At 55.2% G+C, this 16743-nt stretch overlaps 1 protein-coding gene across 2 annotated transcripts in view; it reads left to right on the top strand.

Moving 5' to 3' along the window:
- The first annotated feature begins 4282 nt into the window (after positions 1 to 4282).
- Positions 4283 to 16743, top strand: part of prr5 (proline rich 5) — a 34261-nt gene continuing 21800 nt past the window's right edge. Inside the window, exons 1-2 of one of the 2 annotated variants that reach the window (XM_031897862.1) lie at positions 4283 to 4542; positions 11031 to 11263. The gene's annotated coding sequence lies outside the window, so the exon portion shown is untranslated. The remainder of the gene's footprint in view (positions 4543 to 11030; positions 11264 to 16743) is intronic. The other variant, XM_031897861.1, reaches the window with a different exon arrangement.

The following is a 16743-nucleotide window of genomic DNA, read 5'->3' as shown; positions in this document are numbered from 1 at the left end:
GGGGCAGAGAGCCCCAAACTGATCCCCAGACGGAGCCCCGGAGGCAGCGGAACATCGGGAGGATCGGGGCCGCGCAGCGGTGCGGATGGGCCAGGCGCGTCCCCGACTCGGGCAATGTGGGTTTAAAGGGCCTGTGCGCGCCCCGGGGCCGTGTCTCCCTCTCAGTCCGCGATCGGAACCTGGAGCCTCAGCCGGGAGCCTTGGGTGAGTGTCGGGAGGGGGGCTGGTTACCCTACGGCTCTTTGTTTGTCCTCCATCTGCCCAAAATCTGCCCCTACTGCCCAACCAATCTGCCCCTACTGCCCGGCTGTGCCCCTACTGCCCACAATCTGCCCCTACTGCCCGGCTGTGCCCCACTGCCCACAATCTGCCCCTACTGCCACAACTGCCCCGAATCTGCCCCCTACTGCCCGGCTGTGCCCTACTGCCCAGATCTGCCCCTACGCCCAGAATCTGCCCCTACTGCCCGGCTGTGCCCCTACTGCCCAGATCTGCCCCTACTTGCCCAGATCTGCCCCTACTGCCCGGCTGTGCCCCTACTGCCCAGATCTAGCCCCTTACTGCCCGGCTGTGCCCCTACTGCCCAGAATCTGCCCCTTACTGCCCGGCTGTGCCTCTACTCCCAGAATCTGCCCCTACTGCCCAGAATCTGCCCCTACTGCCCGGCTGTGCCCCTACTGCCCGGCTGTGCCCCTACTACCCTGGCTGTGCCCCACTACCGGCTGTTGCCCCTACTACCCGGCTGTGCCCCTACTACCTGGCTGTGCTCCCCTACTACCTGGCTGTGCCCCTACTACCCGGCTGTGCCCCTACTGCCCGGCTGTGCCCCTACTACCCGGCTGTGCCCCTACTACCTGGCTGTGCCCCTACTGCCCGGCTTGCCCTACTGCCCAGAATCTGCCCCTACTGCCCAGATCTGCCCCTACTGCCAGAATCTGCCCCTTACTGCCCAGATCTGCCCCTACTGCCCAGATCTGCCCTACGCCCATCTGCCACTATGCCCAGACGCCCCTACTGCCCGCTCTCCCCTTACTGCCAGAATCTGCCCCTACTGCCCAGAATCTGCTCCTACTGCCCAGATCATGCCCCTACTGCCAGAATCTGCCCCTACTGCCCGGCCGTGCCCCTACTGCCCAGAATCTGCCCCTACTGCCCAGAATCTGCCCCTACTGCCCCGTCGTGCCCCTACTGCCCAGAATCTGCCCCTACTGCCCAGAATCTGCCCCTACTGCCCGGCTGTGCCCCTACTGCCCCGATCTGCCCCTACTGCCCAGAATCTGCCCCTACTGCCGGCTGTGCCCCTACTGCCCAGATCTGCCCCTAACTGCCCGGCTGTGCCCCTACTGCCCAGATCTGCCCCTACTGGCCCAGAATCTGCCCCTACTGCCCGGCTGTGCCCCTCGCCCGGCTGTCCCTACTGCCCAGAATCTGCCCCTACTGCCCGGCTGTGCCTCTACTGCCCAGAATTCTGCCCCTACTGCCCGGCTTTGCCCCTACTACCTGGCTGTGCCCCTACTACCTGGCTGTGCCCCTACTACCCGCTGTGCCCCTACTACCTGGCTGCCCCCTACTACCTGGCTGTGCCCCTACTACCTGGCTGTGCCCCTACTGCCCGGCTGTGCCCCTACTACCTGGCTTGCCCCTACTACCTGGCTGTGCCCCTACTGCCCGGCTGCTGCCCCTACTGCCCAGAATCTGTGCCCCTACTGCCCAAGATCTGCCCCTACTGCCCGGCTGTGCCCCTACTGCCCAGATCCCATGCCCCTTACTGCCCAGATCTGCCCCACTGCCCAGAATCTGCCCTGCTACTGGCCCGGCTCTCCCCCTAAAACTTGCCCTACGCCAATCTGCCCCTACTGCCGATCACCCAAAGAATCTGCCCTACTGCCCAGATCTCTACCCCCTTACTGCCCAGAATCTTCCCTACTGCCCAGATCTGCCCCTACTGCCCAGAATCTGCCCCTACTGCCCGCTGAATCTACCCCTATGCCCCAGAATGCTCCCCTACTGCCAGAATTCCCCCTACTCGCCAGAATCTGTCCCTACTGCCAGGATCTCCCCTACTGCTCCCAGATCTGCCCCTACTGCCCAGATCTGCCCTACTGCCGCGGCTCCGAATCTGCCCACTCATTGCCCCACTGCCGGCTGTGGCCCCTACTACCCAGCTGATGCCACTTACTGCCCAGAACTGCCCCTACTGCCCGGCTGTTGCCCCTACTGCCCAAGCATCTGCCCCTACTGCCAGATCTGCCCCTACTGCCCAGAATCTGCCCCTACTGCCCGGCTGCTGCCCCTACGCCCAGATCTGCCCCATATCCGACTGCCCCTACTGCCCAGATCTTGCCCCTACTGCCCGGCTGTGCCCCTACTGCCCAGAATCTGCCCCTACTGCCCAGAATCTGCCCCTACTGCCCAGAATCTGCTCCTACTGCCCAGAATGCTACCGTCGTGCCCCTACTGCCCAGATCATCTCCGGGGAGGGGACAGTATCGGGTGGTGGGGATGGGAGGGGACAGGTATCGGGGTGGCGTGATGGGAGGGGGACAGTATCGGATTGGGGAGGGGAGGGGACAGTATCGGGGTGGGGATGGGAGAGGGACAGTATCGGGTGGGGATGGGAGGGGGACATATCGGGTGGGAGGGGGACCAGTATCGGGTGGGGTGGGAGGGGGACAGTATCGGATGGGGAGGGGGACAGTATCGCGGTTGGGGAGGGGGACAAGTATCCGGGGTGGGAGGGGACAGATATCGGCGTGGGGAAGGGGCAGGATAGTATCGGCAGGTGAGAGGGACAGTATCGGGTGGGGATGGGAGGGGGACAGTATCGGGGTGGGAGGGGGGACAGTATCGCGGTGGGTGGTGGAGGGGGACAGTATCGGTATGGGGAGGGGACAGTATCGGGTGGGGAGGGGGACAGTATCGGGGTTGGGAGTGGACATATCGGGTGGGGAGGGGATAGTATGGGGTGGAGCGGGGACAGTATCGGGGGTGGGAGGGGGACAGTATCGGGTGGGGAGGACAGTATCGGGTGGTGAGGGGGACAGTATCGGTTGGGGAGGGGGACAGTACAGTATGGACAGGGTGGATAGAGTAGGAGACAGTATCGGGTGTGGATGGGGCGGACAGTATCGGGGTGGAGGGGGACAGTATCGGGTGGAGGGACAGTATCGGGTGGGGAGGGGACAGTATCGGCGGGGATGGGAGAGGGACAGTATCAGGGTGGGGAGAGGGACAGTATCGGGTGGGGAGGGGACAGTATCGGGTGGGGATGGGAGAGGGACAGTATCAGGGCGGCGAGAGGGACAGTATCGGTCGGTGGGGAGGGGACAGTATCGGGTGGGAGAGGGGGACAGTATCGGGTGGGATGGGAGGGGGACAGTATCAGGTGGGTAGAGGGACAGTATCGGGTGGGGAGGGGGACAGTATCGGGTGGGGATGGGAGGGGGACAGCTATCGGGGGGGAGGGGGACAGTATCGTGGTGGGGAGGGGGACATTATCGGGTGGGATGGAGGGGCGACAGTTATCGGGTGGGGATGGGACAAGTATCGGTGGGGAGGGAGGGGGAAGGGGTGGGAGGGGGACAGCTGATCGGGGTGGGAGGGGGACAGTATCGGGTTGGGGTGGGAGGGGGACAGTATCGGATGAGGGGAGGGGACAGTATCGGGTGGGTGGGGACAGTATCGGGGTGGGAGGGGACAGTATCGGGTGGGGAGGGGACAGTATCGGGTGGGAGGGGACAGTATCGGGGTGGAGAGGGGACAGTATCGGGTGGGGACGGGACAGTATCGGGGTGCGGAGGGGACAGTATGGATGGGGAGGGGTACAGTCGGGGGGGGAGGGGGACAGTACGGGTGGGAGGGGGACAGTACTTGGGGTGGGAGGGGACAGCTATCGGGTGGATCGAGGGGATAGTATCGGGGTGGGAGGGGACAGTATCGGGTTGGAGAGGGGGACAGTATCGGCGGTGGGAGGGGGACAGTATCGGGTGGGAGGGGGACAGTATCGGTGCGGGTTGGAGGGGACAGATATCGGGTGGGGAGGGGGGACAGTATCGGAGTGGGAGGGGACAGTATCGGGTGGGGAGGACAGTATCGGTTGGGAGGAGGGACAGTATCGCGTGGGAGGGGACAGTATCGGGGGGAGGGGGACAGGAGGGGGACAGTATCGGGTGGGAGGGGACAGTAAGGGGGGACCAGTATCGGGTGGGAGGGGGACAGTATCGGGGTGGGAGGGGGACAGTATCGGGTGGGAGGGGGACAGTATCGGGGTGGGAGGGGGACAGTGCGGAGGGGCCCAGACAAGGCCACACAGGGGAGGGGACGGGGCCGGATATTGGGGGGCAGAGAGCCCCAAACTGATCCCCAGACGGAGCCCCGGGAGGCAGCGGAACATCGGGAGGATCGGGGCCGCGCAGCGGTGCGGATGGGCCAGGCGCGTCCCCGACTCGGGCATGTGGGTTTAAAGGGCCTGTGCGCGCCCCCGGGGCCGTGTCTCCCTCTCAGTCCGGATCGGAACCTGGAGCCTCAGCCGGGAGCCTTGGGGTGAGTGTCGGGGAGGGGGGGCTGGTTACCCTACGGCTCTTTGTTTGTCCTCCATCTGCCCAGAATCTGCCCCTACTGCCCACAATCTGCCCCTACTGCCCGGCTGTGCCCCTACTGCCCACAATCTGCCCCTACTGCCCGGCTGTGCCCCTACTGCCCACAATCTGCCCCTACTGCCCACAATCTGCCCCGAATCTGCCCCTACTGCCCGGCTGTGCCCCTACTGCCCAGATCTGCCCCTACTGCCCAGAATCTGCCCCTACTGCCCGGCTGTGCCCCTGCCCAGGCCCCTACTGCCCAGATCTGCCCCTACTGGCCGGCTTGTGCCCCTACTGCCCAGATCTGCCCCTACTGCCCGGCTGTGCCCCTACTGCCCAGAATCTGCCCCTACTGCCGGCTGTGCCTCTTACTCCAGAATCTGCCCCTTACTGCCCAGATCTGCCCCTACTGCCCGCGCTGTGCCCTACTGCCCGGCTGTGCCCCTACTACCTGGCTGTGCCCCTACTACCTGGCTGTGCCCCTACTACCCGGCTGTGCCCCTACTACCTGGCTGTGCCCCTACTACCTGGCTGTGCCCCTACTACCCGGCTGTGCCCCTACTGCCCGGCTGTGGCCCCTACTACCCGGCTGTGCCCCTACTACCTGGCTGTGCCCCTACTGCCCGGCTGTGCCCCTACTGCCCAGAATCTGCCCCTACTGCCCAGATCTGCCCCTACTGCCCAGAATCTGCCCCTACTGCCCAGATCTGCCCCTATGCAGAATCTGCCCCTTACTGCCCAGATCTGCCCCTAGGCCCAGATTCTTCTGCCCGCTCTCCCCCTGACTGCCCAGAATCTGCCCCTACTGCCCAGAATCTGCTCCTACTGCCCAGATCTGCCCCTACTGCCCAGAATCTGCCCCTACTGCCCGGCTGGCCCCTACTGCCCAGAATCTGCCCCTACTGCCCAGAATCTGCCCCTACTGCCCGGTGTGCCCCTTACTGCCCCAGAATCTGCCCCTACGCCCAGGAATCTGCCCCTACTGCCCGGCTTGCCCCTACTGCCCAGATACTGCCCTACTGCCCAGAATCTGCCCCTTACTGCCCGGCTGTGCCCCTACTGCCCAGATCTGCCCCTACTGCCCGGCTGTGCCACCCTACTGCCCAGATCTGCCCCTACTGGCCCAGAATCTGCCCTACTGCCCGGCTGCTGCCCCTACTGCCCGCGCTGTGCCCCTACATGCCAGAATCTGCCCCTACTGCCCGGCTGTGCCTTACTACTGCCCCACTGCGGGCTGTGCCCCTACTACCTGCTGTGCCCCTACTACCTGGCTGTGCCCCTACTTACCCGGCTGTGCCCCTACTACCTGGCTGGCCCTACTACTGCTGCCCCTACTAACCTGCTGGCCCCTACTGCCCGGCTGTGCCCCTACTACCTGGCTGTGCCCCTACTACCTGGCTGTGCCCCTACTGCCCGGCTGTGCCCCTACTGCCCAGAATTCTGCCCCTACTGCCCAGATCTGCCCCTACTGCCCGGCTGTGCCCCTACTGCCCAGATCTGCCCCTACTGCCCAGATCTGCCCCTACTGCCCAGATCTGCCCCTACTGCTCTCCCCTACTGCCCAGATCTGCCCCTACTGCCCAGATCTGCCCCTACTGCCCGGCTCCCCCTACTGCCCCAGAATCTGCTCCCCCACTGCCCAGAATCTGCCCCTACTGCCCAGATCTGCCCTACTGCCCAGAATCTACCCTGCCCAGAATCTACCCCTACTGCCCAGAATCTACCCCTACTGCCCAGAATCCCCTACTGCCCAGAATCTTCCCCTACTGCCAGATCTTGCCCCTACTGCCCCAGATCTGCCCCTACTGCCCTGGCTGTTGCCCCTATGCCCCGGCTGTGCCCCTACTACCCCAGCTGTGCCCCCTACTGCCCAGAATCTGCCCTACTGCGCCGGCTGTGCCCCTACTGCCCCAGATCTGCCTACTGCCCAGATCTGCCCCTACTGCCCAGATCTGCCCCTACTGCCCGGCTCTGCCCCTACTGCCCAGATCTGCCCAGAATCTGCCCCTACTGCCCAGATCTGCCCCTACTGCCCGGGCGTGCCCTACTGCCCAGAATCTGCCCCACTGCCCAGAATCTGCCCCTACTGCCCAGAATCTGCTCCTACTGCCCAGATCTGCCCCTACTGCCCGGCTGTGCCCCTACTGCCCAGATCTGCCCCTACTGCCCGGCTGTGCCCCTACTGCCCGGCTGTGCCCCTACTGCCCAGATCTGCCCCTACTGCCCAGAATCTGCCCCTACTGCCCGGCTGTGCCCCTACTGCCCAGATCTGCCCCTACTGCCCGGCTGCCCCTACTGCCAGATCTGCCCCTACTGCCAGGCTGTGCCCCTACTGCCCAGAATCTGCCCCTACTGCCCAGAATCTGCCCCTACTGCCCAGAATCTGCCCCTACTGCCCAGATCTGCCCCTACTGCCCAGATCTGCCCCTACTGCCCTGCTGTGCCCCTATTGCCCGGCTGTGCCCCTACTACCCAGCTGTGCCCCTACTGCCCAGAATCTGCCCACTGCCCAGATCTGCCCCTACTGCCCAGATCTGCCCCTAATGCCCAGAATCTACCCCTACTGCCCGGCTGTGCCCCTATTGCCCGGCTGTGCCCCTACTACCCAGCTGTGCCCCTACTGCCCGGCTGTGCCCCTACTGCCCAGCTGTGCCCCTACTACCCAGCTGTGCCCCTACTGCCCAGAATCTGCCCCTACTGCCTGGCTGTGCCCCTACTGCCCAGATCTGCCCTACTGCCGGGCTGTGCCCCTACTGCCCAGATTCTGCCCTACTGCCCGGCCCCTATTGTGCCCCTATGCCCTTACCCGGCTGTGCCCCTACTGCCCGCTGTGCCCCTACTACCCGCTGTGCCCTACTGCCCGGCTGTGCCCCTACTACCCGGCTGTGCCCCTACTACCCGGCTGTGCCCCTACTGCCCGGCTGTGCCCCTACTGCCCGGCTGTGCCCCTACTACCCGGCTGTGCCCCTACTGCCCGGCTGTGCCCCTACTGCCCGGCTGTGCCCCTACTACCCGGCTGTGCCCCTACTACCCGGCTGTGCCCCTACTGCCCATGCATGTGGGGGCTTCTGCCTGTCGGGGGTCGGGAATCTTGGGGGTCAGTGTAGCGCTGTTTGCACTAATGTATTATGGGGGGCAGCTGATTGGCCGGGGGTGCTGGGGTCAGGGGCTGCTTGTTGGGGGGGGGCACCTGTACATTCTAAGCTGTAGGTGTCAGAGGGGGGGGGGCTGGGAATGGGGGTATTAGCCTCCCCCCCCGGAACCCTCTTCCCTTACTATACACACAGTTACTATTACCTGCCAGTTACAGCCCCCTATATATATATATATGGCTAGATACAGATTTAATTTAATTACAGTTCTGAGGAATGGATGGATATTGGGGAGTTGTATCAGGAGTCAGAACCAGCAGTGCAGGGAAGGGAAAGGGACAGACACAGTGACAGTTACACATAACTATAAACCCAGTGAGAATGAGGGATGAATGGGTATTGGGGAGTTGTATCAGGAGTCAGAACCAGCAGTGCAGAGAAGAGAAAGGGACAGACACAGTGACAGTTACACATAACTATAAACCCAGTGAGAATGAGGAATGAATGGATATTGGGGAGTTGTATCAGGAGTCAGAACCAGCAGTGCAGGGAAGGGAAAGGGACAGACACAGTGACAGTTACACATAACTATAAACCCAGTGAGAATGAGGGATGAATGGATATTGGGGAGTTGTATCAGGAGTCAGAACCAGCAGTGCAGGGAAGGGAAAGGGACAGACACAGTGACAGTTACACATAACTATAAACCCAGTGAGAATGAGGGATGAATGGATATTGGGGAGTTGTATCAGGAGTCAGAACCAGCAGTGCAGGGAAGGGAAAGGGACAGACACAGTGACAGTTACACCATAACTATAAACCCAGTGAGAATGAGGAATGAATGGATATTGGGGAGTTGTATCAGGAGTCAGAACCAGCAGTGCAGGGAAGGGAATGAGGGATGAATGGATATTGGGGAGTTGTATCAGGAGTCAGAACCAGCAGTGCAGAGAAGAGAATGAGGGATGAATGGATATTGGGGAGTTGTATCAGGAGTCAGAACCAGCAGTGCAGGGAAGGGAATGAGGGATGAATGGATATTGGGGAGTTGTATCAGGAGTCAGAACCAGCAGTGCAGAGAAGAGAATGAGGGATGAATGGATATTGGGGAGTTGTATCAGGAGTCAGAACCAGCAGTGCAGGGAAGGGAATGAGGGATGAATGGATATTGGGGAGTTGTGTCAGGAGTCAGAACCAGCAGTGCAGGGAAGGGAAAGGGACAGACACAGTGACAGTTACACATAACTATAAACCCAGTGAGAATGAGGAATGAATGGATATTGGGGAGTTGTATCAGGAGTCAGAACCAGCAGTGCAGGGAAGGGAATGAGAAATGAATGGATATTGGGGAGTTGTATCAGGAGTCAGAACCAGCAGTGCAGGGAAGGGAAAGGGACAGACACAGTGACAGTTACACATAACTATAAACCCAGTGAGAATGAGGAATGAATGGATATTGGGGAGTTGTATCAGGAGTCAGAACCAGCAGTGCAGGGAAGGGAAAGGGACAGACACAGTGACAGTTACACATAACTATAAACCCAGTGAGAATGAGGAATGAATGGGTATTGGGGAGTTGTATCAGGAGTCAGAACCAGCAGTGCAGGGAAGGGAAAGGGACAGACACAGTGACAGTTACACATAACTATAAACCCAGTGAGAATGAGGAATGAATGGATATTGGGGAGTTGTATCAGGAGTCAGAACCAGCAGTGCAGGGAAGGGAAAGGGACAGACACAGTGACAGTTACACATAACTATAAACCCAGTGAGAATGAGGAATGAATGGGTATTGGGGAGTTGTATCAGGAGTCAGAACCAGCAGTGCAGGGAAGGGAAAGGGACAGACACAGTGACAGTTACACATAACTATAAACCCAGTGAGAATGAGGGATGAATGGGTATTGGGGAGTTGTATCAGGAGTCAGAACCAGCAGTGCAGGGAAGGGAAAGGGACAGACACAGTGACAGTTACACATAACTATAAACCCAGTGAGAATGAGGAATGAATGGATATTGGGGAGTTGTATCAGGAGTCAGAACCAGCAGTGCAGGGAAGAGAATGAGGAATGAATGGCTATTGGGTGCAGTTGCCCTTTAAGCTGCAGAGCGTTGCTTCTCCCCCTCAGGTTCTGCTGAGACAGATATTACTGCCTTACAGTGACAGACACGTTGCTCGGTCACATTCCTGCTTGGCTCAGTGTTATTATGGGCTGGGGGCACCATGGGAGTTGGGAGGGATGAGCAGGTAGGTGGGCAGGTTTTGGGCTCATGAGTCGTGACAACAGTGTCTCAGGGAATCCCCCCCCCCCCCTCTATGAGAGAGAAGATCTCACAGTGCAGGGGCAGAGCCTAACCTGTAGCCAATCAAAAAATGAGAACATTCTATAGGCCGGACTAACCTGTAGCCTTTTGTGTAGGGGGGTAAACTGCAGCCCAGTTTTGCTTTATGGCATTGTTCCCCCTGAATGGCCAATTACATTACAGCACTGCTGTCTGGGGGGGGGGGTTCCTGTGACCCATTTAGTTAGAGAGAAACAGGAAATGAAACCACTGAACTTCTAACTACAAACACTGATGAAACCGGAACCTGTAATGGGTCGAGTTCTGTAATACCCCCCCCGCCCCAACCAACCACCCCCCCCAACCCCCCCGCCCCCCCAACCAACCCCCCCCCGCCCCCCCAACCAACGGTGATTGGAAAATTCTTGCAAAATAATTTTTTTTAAAAAGAGACATTGCTGCTAAAATTAGCCCCATTGGTGACTCAAATCGTGACCCCCCCCCCCACGTGAGATAAAGAGACAGCTAGGAAGTGGTTTAAATGTGACCGCAAGTCTGAGAATATTCCGACTGACTGAGTATTTACCCCCAGCGAATATTCATCCTATCTGCCCCTATATATTAGGTACCTACCTAGTGCTACCAACCCCTATTTCTGTAGGGAAATGAGAGCAGGGCAGGCAGTAACCCTCCCAACACTTTCCCCTGTCTCTGCCCCTATATATTAGGTACCTACCTAGTGCTACCAACCCCTATTTCTGTAGGGAAATGAGAGCAGGGCAGGCAGTAACCCTTCCAACACTTTCCCCTGTCTCTGCCCCTATATATTAGGTACCTACCTAGTGCTACCAACCCCTATTTCTGTAGGGAAATGAGAGCAGGGCAGGCAGTAACCCTTCCAACACTTTCCCCTGTCTCTGCCCCTATATATTAGGTACCTACCTAGTGCTACCAACCCCTATTTCTGGTACCAGTAATTTGCCCTATTGCCCTTGGGGGCAGTTACACACAAACAGACATTTCCCCCCTGGGGCTGGAAGTTAATATTTAATTTGACCCTTTATATCCCACACAGAGGAATGCGCTCAGCTCAGCAGGAGAGGGACAGGTTACATTAATGACAGTGAGCAGAGTTGGTCGGGGCCCCCGGGGGCCACCAGAGAACCTGACATTGGGGCCATCACTCACAGCTGAATGGAGTCGGAGCCATACACTATGGTGGAATTGCAGGGATTCCGAGGGGGAAACTCCTGTCAACTTTAAACTTTGTGTCGGGTTTTCTTTGCCTTTAATAACCAAGAGCAACCAGTAAGGCAGCACGGACTCATCTTTGCTCAGCCCTGATTGGCTGTTTGTGATAATGGATATTGGGGTAGGGGGGGGCACCCTAGGGGACATTCTGTTCTCTTTCCCCTAGTAAACCAACCCATACACAGGTTTGTTCATTCGCTGCCTTCTGCTACATTGTTTCAGGAGTCAGAACCAGCAGGGAAGGGAAAGGGACAGACACAGTGACAGTTACACATAACTATAAACCCAGTGAGAATGAGGAATGAATGGATATTGGGGAGTTGTATCAGGAGTCAGAACCAGCAGTGCAGGGAAGGGAAAGGGACAGACACAGTGACAGTTACACATAACTATAAACCCAGTGAGAATGAGGAATGAATGGGTATTGGGGAGTTGTATCAGGAGTCAGAACCAGCAGTGCAGGGAAGGGAAAGGGACAGACACAGTGACAGTTACACATAACTATAAACCCAGTGAGAATGAGGGATGAATGGGTATTGGGGAGTTGTATCAGGAGTCAGAACCAGCAGTGCAGGGAAGAGAAAGGGACAGACACAGTGACAGTTACACATAACTATAAACCCAGTGAGAATGAGGAATGAATGGGTATTGGGGAGTTGTATCAGGAGTCAGAACCAGCAGTGCAGAGAAGGGAAAGGAAAGGGTGGGCTTCTTGCCTAATGGGGTGTGGCCTGTGCTATTGAGAGGCGTGGCTTTGCGTGCAAGGGAATTGATTTTAGCAACCAATCAGGCAATCAGGTGCCTGTATTTAGTCACTACACCAGTAAAGCACCAGATGTTGCGTTTCCTATTGCCCCCTGGTGGCTCTATACGGCACTACACAGCTCAGGAATTCTCTTCCAGTGGGGACCAAATTTGAGGGCACAGAAAGGAATTCGGGGGGGGGGGGGGTCGTGTCTTTTTGCATTTATTTAGTTTTCATGGGAGTATTAATAATAACGTGCTGCCATACTGTGTGTGCCAGAGACCAAGAATGCATTACTGCCCTCTAGTGGGGAAAGTTTAGCAAGAAATGAGTACAGTGCAGAGAGAATTATTGTTGCAGTTGGTCTGTATCGAGCATATTAAATGCAAAGTAAAATTCTATTTATGAGAAAGGTATAGTTACCCTTTAAGCTGCTAGTTCACCATATACAGATGGAGCAGACTGTATCTAGGCGCTTGGCTCCCAACACGTCCATTGAATCGATCTTTATCAGATTTTGTTTTCCTTGGGGGGGTAACACTGCATTCCCATCCCCCCCCCCCCAATTATGCCCCCGGGCACCATGCTCATGCCTTCATAGCCCCTTTACACGTTGCTGCAATTCCCTCCCTGTCGTGATTGTATGTGGAAGGATGCTGGGAAATGTAGTCCAGCAATGTCTGGTACCCAAGAACCAGTGGCTTTAAGTTAGGGAATCGTGGGGGGGGGGGGGGGGGGGGGGGGGGAGCAATCTGATTCTCCAGCCCACAGTTCAGCTTGAGAAGGGATTGTTTAAAATAGGAGACATTTGTATCCAACTTTGTCTGTGGCTGGATTGTGTGTGATTGTGCATGATTGCGTGTGATTGTGCGTGATTGCATGCGATTGCATGCGATTGCCTGTGATTGTGCGTTATTGGGTGCGATTGTGCGTGATTGCATGTGATTGTGCGTGATTGCATGTGATTGTGCATTATTGGGTGTGATTGTGCGTGATTGCCTGTGATTGTGCGTTATTGCATGTGATTGTGCATTATTGGGTGTGATTGTGCGTGATTGCCTGTGATTGTGCGTTATTGGGTGTGATTGTGCGTGATTGCCTGTGATTGTGCGTTATTGCATGTGATTGTGCATTATTGGGTGTGATTGAATGTGATTGCATGTGATTGCTCATTATTGGGTGTGATTGAATGTGATTGCCTGTGATTGTGCGTTATTGGGTGCGATTGTGCGTGATTGCATGTGATTGTGCGTGATTGCATGTGATTGCCTGTGATTGGGTGTGATTGTGCGTTATTGCATGTGATTGTGCGTTATTGGGTGTGATTGAATGTGATTGCATGTGATTGCGCGTTATTGGGTGCGATTGTGCGTGTTTGCATGTGATTGTGCGTGATTGCATGTGATTGCCTGTGATTGTGCGTTATTGGGTGTGATTGTGCGTGATTGCATGTGATTGTGCGTTATTGCATGTGATTGTGCGTTATTGGGTGTGATTGAATGTGATTGCATGTGACTGTGCGTTATTGGGTGTGATTGAATGTGATTGCATGTGATTGTGCGTGATTGCATGTGATTGTGCATTATTGGGTGTGATTGTGCGTGATTGCCTGTGATTGTGCGTTATTGCATGTGATTGTGCATTATTGGGTGTGATTGTGCGTGATTGCCTGTGATTGTGCGTTATTGGGTGTGATTGTGCGTGATTGCCTGTGATTGTGCGTTATTGCATGTGATTGTGCATTATTGGGTGTGATTGAATGTGATTGCATGTGATTGCTCATTATTGGGTGTGATTGAATGTGATTGCCTGTGATTGTGCGTTATTGGGTGCGATTGTGCGTGATTGCATGTGATTGTGCGTGATTGCATGTGATTGCCTGTGATTGGGTGTGATTGTGCGTTATTGCATGTGATTGTGCGTTATTGGGTGTGATTGAATGTGATTGCATGTGATTGCGCGTTATTGGGTGCGATTGTGCGTGTTTGCATGTGATTGTGCGTGATTGCATGTGATTGCCTGTGATTGTGCGTTATTGGGTGTGATTGTGCGTGATTGCATGTGATTGTGCGTTATTGCATGTGATTGTGCGTTATTGGGTGTGATTGAATGTGATTGCATGTGACTGTGCGTTATTGGGTGTGATTGAATGTGATTGCATGTGATTGTGCGTTATTGGGTGTGATTGTGCGTTATTGGGTGTGATTGAATGTGATTGCATGTGATTGTGCGTTATTGGGTGTGATTGCATGTGATTGTGCGTTATTGGGTGTGATTGAATGTGATTGCATGTGATTGTGTGTTATTGCTTGTGATTGTGCGTTATTGGGTGTGATTGCGCATTATTGGGTGTGATTGCATGTGATTGCCCTTGATTGTGCGTTATTGGGTGTGATTGCCTTTGATTGTGCGTTATTGGGTGTGATTGCATGTGATTGCTTGTGATTGTGCGTTATTGGGTGTGATTGCGCATTATTGGGTGTGATTGCATGTGATTGCCCTTGATTGTGCGTTATTGGGTGTGATTGCCTTTGACTGTGCGTTATTGGGTGTGATTGCCTTTGATTGTGCGTTATTAGGTGTGATTGTGCGTTATTGGGTGTGATTGCCTTTGATTGTGCGTTATTGGGTGTGATTGCGCATTATTGGGTGTGATTGCATGTGATTGCCCTTGATTGTGCGTTATTGGGTGTGATTGCCTTTGATTGTGCGTTATTAGGTGTGATTGTGCGTTATTGGGTGTGATTGCCCTTGATTGTGCGTTATTGGGTGTGATTGCCTTTGATTGTGCGTTATTGGGTGTGATTGCCTTTGATTGTGCGTTATTGGGTGTGATTGCCTTTGATTGTGCGTTATTAGGTGTGATTGTGCGTTATTGGGTGTGATTGCCCTTGATTGTGCGTTATTGGGTGTGATTGCCTTTGATTGTGCGTTATTGGGTGTGATTGCCTTTGATTGTGCGTTATTGGGTGTGATTGCCTTTGATTGTGCGTTATTAGGTGTGATTGTGTGTTATTGGGTGTGATTGCATGTGATTGCATGTGCTTACGTGTGATTGCATCGCCAGCAACATCCATACCCAATTCGACCAACACAGCTTGACAGATACAGTATTGCCCCAAACTGTGCATCTTGTCATCTCTCTGATCCTTACTGTACTGATCCCTCCCTGATTCCCTCATGTAATTACTGACCAATCACGTCCATTTGTCCAACGGAGACAGGAAACTGCCTGTAAGTGCAGGAAATGACTGGATCCCTCAGGAACCAACTGTCCCTTTATCCTCTGTAATGTGTACCCCCCGGGGGCTCAATGTGCATAGATATCCTGCTGCACTGTCTGTTACCCCCACTGATACTAATAGCAACCGGGAACTCTGGGTATCATAAAGGATAATGTACCCCCTACTGTAAATGATAAGGATATTAGCAGTCACTGAGGGGTTCTGTGCCCCCCATATAAAGGCACAAGGCTGCAGGCTGAGTTATACAGGGAACTCTGAGTATCACTCATGTATTATAAGGGATAATGTACCCCCTACTGTAAATGATAAGGATATTAGCAGTCACTGAGGGGTTCTGTGCCCCCCATATAAAGGCACAAGGCTGCAGGCTGAGTTATACAGGGAACTCTGAGTATCACTCATGTATTATAAGGGATACTGTACCCCCTACTGTAAATGATAAGGATATTAGCAGTCACTGAGGGGTTCTGTGCCCCCCATATAAAGGCACAAGGCTGCAGGCTGAGTTATACAGGGAACTCTGAGTATCACTCATGTATTATAAGGGATAATGTACCCCCCACTGTCACAGTGTAACCCCCATATCATATATGCACATAATGTAACTGTATAATATATAGGCACAGATATACCCCCCATCTTCCCCCCCCCCCCACTGTCACAGTGTAACCCCCATATCATATATGCACATAATGTAACTGTATAATATATAGGCACAGATATACCCCCCATCTTTCCCCAGCCCCCCCACTGTCACAGTGTAACCCCCATATCATATATGCACATAATGTAACTGTATAAAATATAGGCACAGATATACCCCCATCTTTCCCCCAGCCCCCCCCCCCCACTGTCACAGTGTAACCCCCATATCATATATGCACATAATGTAACTGTATAATATATAGGCACAGATATACCCCCCATCTTTCCCCCAGCCCCCCCCCCCCACTGTCACAGTGTAACCCCCATATCATATATGCACATAATGTAACTGTATAATATATAGGCACAGATATACCCCCCATCTTCCCCCAGCCCCCCCCCCCCCACTGTCACAGTGTAACCCCCATATCATATATGCACATAATGTAACTGTATAAAATATAGGCACAGATATACCCCCCATCTTTCCCCCAGCCCCCCCCCCCACTGTCACAGTGTAACCCCCATATCATATATGCACATAATGTAACTGTATAATATATAGGCACAGATATACCCCCCATCTTTCCCCCAGCCCCCCCACTGTCACAGTGTAACCCCCATATCATATATGCACATAATGTAACTGTATAATATATAGGCACAGATATACCCCCCATCTTTCCCCCAGCCCCCCCCCCCACTGTCACAGTGTAACCCCCATATCATATATGCACATAATGTAACTGTATAATATATAGGCACAGATATACCCCCCATCTTTCCCCCAGCCCCCCCACTGTCACAGTGTAACCCCCATATCATATATGCACATAATGTAACTGTATAAAATATAGGCACAGATATACCCCCATCTTTCCCCAGCCCCCCCCCCCCCCACT

This window comes from Xenopus tropicalis, chromosome 3, assembly GCF_000004195.4.
Source record: "Xenopus tropicalis strain Nigerian chromosome 3, UCB_Xtro_10.0, whole genome shotgun sequence".
NCBI classification, from domain to species: domain Eukaryota; kingdom Metazoa; phylum Chordata; class Amphibia; order Anura; family Pipidae; genus Xenopus; species Xenopus tropicalis.
Note: the sequence above shows the minus strand (reverse complement) of the source record. Positions and strands in the feature narration are given on the sequence as shown.